This window comes from Talpa europaea, assembly GCF_964194135.1.
Source record: "Talpa europaea genome assembly, chromosome: 9".
NCBI lineage: Eukaryota > Metazoa > Chordata > Mammalia > Eulipotyphla > Talpidae > Talpa > Talpa europaea.
This window is the reverse complement of record NC_140076.1, coordinates 106,964,692-106,971,246: the sequence shown is the minus strand read 5'-3', so window position 1 is coordinate 106,971,246 and position 6,555 is coordinate 106,964,692.

Below are 6,555 nucleotides of genomic sequence, written 5' to 3'. Positions count from 1 at the left end.
GCATTAAGTCACTCTCTCATTTGGAAACCCATCTAACTTTTAACAAAGTACTCTGAGTTCATATGTCAATCTCTTCTATTAGTCCACAAGATCAACCCAATGGGTGTTTTATTTACCTTTATATTCCCCAAGGCCAAGCATATACTTTGAAGCCAAATTAATCTGGGTTCAAATCTCAATTATCTTAAAGACCATAGTTGGCCCTATCTAGTATGCAGAGTTTTACATTTAGATGCAAATGTCTAACATTCTTTTTACATTTTAGATATAAGAATATGAATAAAACAAAAACACCACAGACTCTTGCACTCACAGACATCAATAGTTAACAATAAATTTCAGTTCTGGCCCTTGTCATCACAGGGCCTCATATAATTTCCTCTTATAATTGCAAAGGGTACATTTTATGTAAAAATAAGTCCATGCTGAATTCTGACTTAGACAAACTATATGAGATAAGCTATATGAGATAAGCAACAGATCTTATGTAATTCTACTCAATGTAACAACCTCTTCTAAACCTACAGGTGTGTATTAAGAAAGTCTAAATCCTGAGACTACAGGAAGCTACAGTCATAGATAACTAACGTATACACTGTATTACCAATTACTTTATGCTGTTACTATTAATTTACTACTTTTTTTTAAGATTTATTTATTTATACAAAAACCAGGGTACAGGCCAGATGTGCAGGAGGGTGAGAAGATTCGCCAGAGACAGAGCGGGTAACAGAACAGGCAGACTTACGAAATACAATGCCAGTTGGGATCGAACCCGCATTGCAGAGGCTGTGGACAGCCTCACAGAGCGGTGCTCAACCACCTGTGCCACCAGGGAGGCCCTAATTTACTACTTTTAAAAGACAATATTAATTTGATGTAGTCCTGACAGCTGTTTATCTTTGCCTTCGCTATCACTGCTTTGGGTGATGAGTCTTTAAAGATGTTGCTGAGGTGTATGTCATGTAGTGTTTCACCTATATTTCCTTCTACATATTTTATGGTTTCAGGTCTTAAGTCTAGTTGTTTAATCCATTTTGAGTTGTTTTTGTGCATGGTATAAGGTAGTAGTCAAGCTTCATTCTTTTACATGTAGCAACCCAGTTTTCCCAGCACCATTTATTGAACAAACTTTCTTTGTTCCATTGCATATTCTTTGCTCCTTTGTCTTAAACTGTGTACGTGTTTGTAAGAGACAACATATTATTGATAAATCATTAAAGTTCTAACTCACAAAAAAAATATTCACTAATGAAAAAAACTTAGAGACTATATTTATGGCAAATCCAATTTGTAATAAATCATGAAGGAATTTCTTCAACCTAGAAGTGTCACTGCACAGCAATTCCAACTACCTTAAAAAAGAGTACCAATAAATTATGTAGTTAATTATAAAAAAAAGACAATATTATAAGAAGTCTAAGAATTTATAATCTAGAAATACTATCCCAGATACATACAAGGTTTCAAGAAAAGCAAAATGGTACACCCATTTTGTTTCCTAAGAGAAATGATTTTTTTAAGCTGTTCTAATATTCACTGAACCTGACCAAAGAAAGTAATGCCTAGGGCCTCCCTTGGTGGCGCAGCGGTTGAGCGTTGGGCTGCGAAGCTGCCCACAGCCTCTGCAGTGCCGGTTCGATCCCCGGCCACTGGTGAGGGTCCAACATGGCCACCGGCGAGGGTACCACATGGTGTGACAGACTTCTCCTGCCTCGCCCGCTGCTCCCCTCAGCAGTGTACCTCGGTCCTTCTGCCTGTTCTGTTCCCCGCTCTGGTGAATTCTCTCACCCTCCCGTGTTTCTGACTGTACCCAGTGCTTGTATAAATAAATAAATAAATCTTAAAAAAAAAAAAAAAAAAGTAATGCCTAAACATCCAGGCCACTTAAAATTCCTTAACACTGAAAGGAAAATTAATTGAGGTGTTTATAAACCGTTAAGACTTGAAATAAAATATATATAAGTGTGTGTGTATATATATACACTTCTCACCTTCTTCCATCAGAAATTATTATTTGATTTTTATTATTTTTAAGAAAGACAGACTGTAAAATTTGGACAGTGGTTTCTCTGAAGACTTCATATAAAACCAAAGCCCAGCACTTTTTATTTATCACCCATGGTCTTAACATATTACATAAATTTATATAAATAAAATTCAGTTGCGCTCATAATTTGAACATAAAAGTATACTTTCTCCCAGCTACTTATTCTCCCCAGCTACATTTACTTATAAGTAAAACTGTTAAGATGACGTTTCTTGCTGCTTACTCTAAAAGAACGCCATATCATTGCTATAAAAGGCAATTTCCATATATGCTGATCATTAAATAGTATTTCTAATACAAAAACTCTACCTTATAGTATGTGCTCTTAACTTTTTGACTTTTTTTTCCACCTACTACCTCATTATCACAATGTCAATCATGTAAGGAATTTGGATCGTTATTATTCCTATCTTACGTAAGAAACAAAAGCAAATTAAGACCCAGCTCTTTGCCTAAAGTTAGACAGCCCTCATCAGAGCCAACTGTGAAACCTACAAGTGTTGATTTGATTAGATCATGATCCTTGGCCTTTCTCCTTGAATGATGCTGTAGCTTAAAATTTAATAAAAGCAACAATGTTATTTAAATGGACTGAAAGATTTTGTGATTTTTTTCAAATAATCTAGGCATACTTATGTGTGTGATACTACGTTTGAAAAAAACAGTACCTTAGTTAACAAAGTTGTCTAACTGTAAAATCACCTTTTTCCATGTGAGAAATTAATATTTGATTTTAATTATTTTTAAGAAAGACTGCAAAATTTGGACAGTGGCTCTGAAGACTTCATATAAAACCAAAGCCCAACAATTTTTATTTATCACCTATGATCTTAACATATTACATACAAATGAAAAATAACTGAAGACCCTGGAATCAACTTTTAAAACCAGTTTAAAATTCATGTTTTATTTCTTTGAGAGGTAGGCTGGCATTACCTAGGATCACTGGGACAATTATTTCTTTAAAAAAGAGGCATGTCCTTAATACCCCAACAGAAGCTAGTATATTGTAAAATCTCCTTTCCAAAATAATGACCAATCACAATCTAAATGAGGCCTTTTTATAGATGTAGAGAACAAACTAAGATTGGGTAACCGACTATTTGGGTTTGGCTAAAAATGACGGATTCAGAACTTTCAATTTGATGAGTTGGCTACTCTTACTAAGGAGAGGAGACCCCATCGGGATGTCTGGACACTTGACAGCATGCAGCAAAAAACTAAAGTTTTTCTAGCCACCTTCCCAAAAAAACAAATTCAATTCTATTCTTACCTATTCAAGTTCCAGTGAGCAAACAGAAACTAAAAGGATACACATTAGTAATTAAGCAAAGGAGACATACATTTTTTAATGAGAATCCACTCTTAGGCATTAACTGACATATAAAGTGAAGTTTTAAAAACTAGATTCACTTTCTCTGTTGAAAAACATCCAACTTTCACTTCTTATATACTATTTTTACAAAAATGATGATGTTAGATGAAATAATTCCAATATATCCAATTCTTCAGTTGATGTCAACCAACATTAACGCACCTTAAGTGGGGAAGAGACAACTATTCCTTAGTATCAGTATTTCAGGACCAAGAAAACAAGAAAAATTACATTTAAAGAGCAAGAATTAACACTACCATCCTCCAACACCTCAAAGCTAGTTAGCACCAATTATAAATTCTTTACATACAACAACCTGTAGATCAGAGTTTATCATACTTGATTAAACAGTTTCAACTTTAGATATGTCAGCCATGCATCACAGCCCTTTGAAGTCACAGCAATAAAATGACTCACCAATTGGCAGGAATCTTAGAAGCAATGGGTGTCTGCCTGTATGAGAACAAATGCATGTGCCCAACAGCTGACCTTATCCTGGTTGGCCAAAACAAAAAGGCTAAAACACTGGTCAGTAATACAGTAGCTGTTTTATAATGGAAAGAATCAAGTTTTGCTCTAAAGAAGAGAATTATAATTCACGCACAAGTTTAAAACGTCCTCTGTATATATTTTATATCCCAATTGTACTTACCAGAAAAGTATAACAAAATAAGATCTAAAAGGATAAAAATCAATTTTGTGATCTCCAAATTAGAAATAACTGAAAGAAATAACATACCAAGTTCATACTTCAAGAAATGTGAAATCAGAATCATGAGAATAATAAATCCATTTAAACCCTCCATTATATTTAATGACTTATGTCAGTTTCCACTCAAGCAAAAACTACCAGTTCATATTTGTGTTCCAATTCACTCACAGCCTTATGTGAAAAATTACATCACGCCACAGTTAACAAGATATGGGTACATAAATATGGAATTAAAGAAACTTACCCTTTCCATTGTGTAGTTATGATTTTCCAGTTTCTAAAAAAACAGTACAAGTTCCAGTGCCAGATGTCTGCCCGTTGGAATTCATCTTTTAGTTGCTGAATAATAAAGCCATATCCCAAAGTTGGTTATAGGTGTTGTCAAGTAGAACCTAAAGAGAAACCCAGGAGGAAAAAGAGATGTTTAATCACTGTACTTAGAAATGCTCCCTTTTTAAACTTGGCAATTTATTAAAAAGGAGGTAGATCCACTACCATATGTATCAAAGTTTTTTGTTAATTAAGGCTTCTTAATTAAAACAACTAGATATAAGAACAATGGCAATTTACAATAATCTCTGAACATTCATACTGACCATTCCACATTCTCTTTCTTTCTACTTCTCTTTCTCTCTCCACACACACATACATATGCGTATATTCATTCATATATATCTATATATATATATGAATGAATCTTACAGTATTTTGTCACTGTGAACTTCAATAACAGATTCTTGATTCTTGTTCCTCTGTGAGAAATATCAGCTTATTTATGAAGTCACTATTATTACAATTAAAAAACAAAGGAATTAAGAACCACTCCTTAAATCTTGATTCCATATCCATCCCTGCATAGAAAGCTCTAAACCTACCTCTACCGAATTTTCTAAACCATGTAGCACCTCTCAAACATTATCACAAATATCCTCAACTACATGTGTCAAAAATGTGTTCTAACTTACAATGAAGAGTGGGCCAGAACAGAATGGGAAGGAGAGAGAAAGATAGAAGCATAACAAAATAAGAACCAAAGAACCAACTAGGATAAGCAGTAGTAGCCCCTGGCCTTGTAGAGACCTCTAATAACTTTTAAGCTCACTACCTAACAACTCTTGCCCCTACTGTTCTTGTTAAAATATTTTTTGACTATTTTAAGAAAATGTCACTGACTAATGCACAGATCTGAGAATCTTATGCGTAAGCAATAAAATTCCAATTATCCATTTTTATTACACAGAATATTTACATAAGAAGTGCTCCGCAAGTTTTAAAACACACACAAAATCATCTGGGATCTCATTCCATTCCATGGGTCTACAGAGAAGCCCTAAAATCCTGCACTTCTAGCAAGGCAGGGTGGTAGTGATGCTAATAATGCTGGTCTGAGGACCACACTTCCAACAGCAAGGATTCTAAAACACTTAACAATACATGCACTGCACTGAACCTAAATTCTGTTCTTTTAAGTTTTTGGTTTTGATTTTCAAACGAAACTTAAGAAGGTGATCATGTGTGTGTTTGTAAGTATGTTTAAGAGTTGTCTCCAGCGCAGTGGTTCTCTTGGCTACGCATTAGTCACCTGGGCCACTTAAAACAAAACAAAGCAAATGAAAGTTGGCCTTGACAGTCCCTCTCAACTTAAGGCCAATTTAAAAGAATCTCTCAGAGATAGACCTAGTTATTGGTATTAGAAAGTTCCTCAGGTGACTCTAACGTGTTCTCAACTTTGAGATCTCTGCTACTGAAAGCAGAACGATGCCAATTGTTCACTTAAGTATTTCTGCATAAAAAAACATACACAAACTACAGTGCATAAGAAAGTTATCTTGGGAGCAAAGTAAAAATACTGATAGTCTATTTCTATTAGCTGAAATACAACTTTCACGAAACATCAATTTTCCCAGTGTGCCTTCAAATGTAATAAACATATCCATTCTTATACAATATACAAAAGTGTTACATATAACATACATATTTTATATAGCATCTCAAAACATTAATTTTGGCTGTAATGATAGTTCTACTATGGACATAGATGTGCAGATACACAAAAAGTTTTTCAGTAGGTCCTTTTACTAAGTAAAAGAATGGTCACCTGAGGTCAGATTATCAGTGCAGCACTTTAAATTGTATGAACAGACATCTCTGCTGGTTTACACAGGATGACATTCTACCTAAAGACCATCTAAATTGATTTTCAGTGTGGAAATCTGGTTTCATAGCACTAGAAAAATCCCAAGATATGAAATACAGAAAGCAAGGTCAGCACGTCATGTCAGAAACTATATGACTACAGGTGAAGCTGTCCTGACAATATGCTGAAAGCAGAAAGAATTTGAAAGAACATATTGAGAAAATGAAGATGTAGTAGGAAGAAGACTTTTGAAACCTCAAGATGGCCAACAATTATGAGCC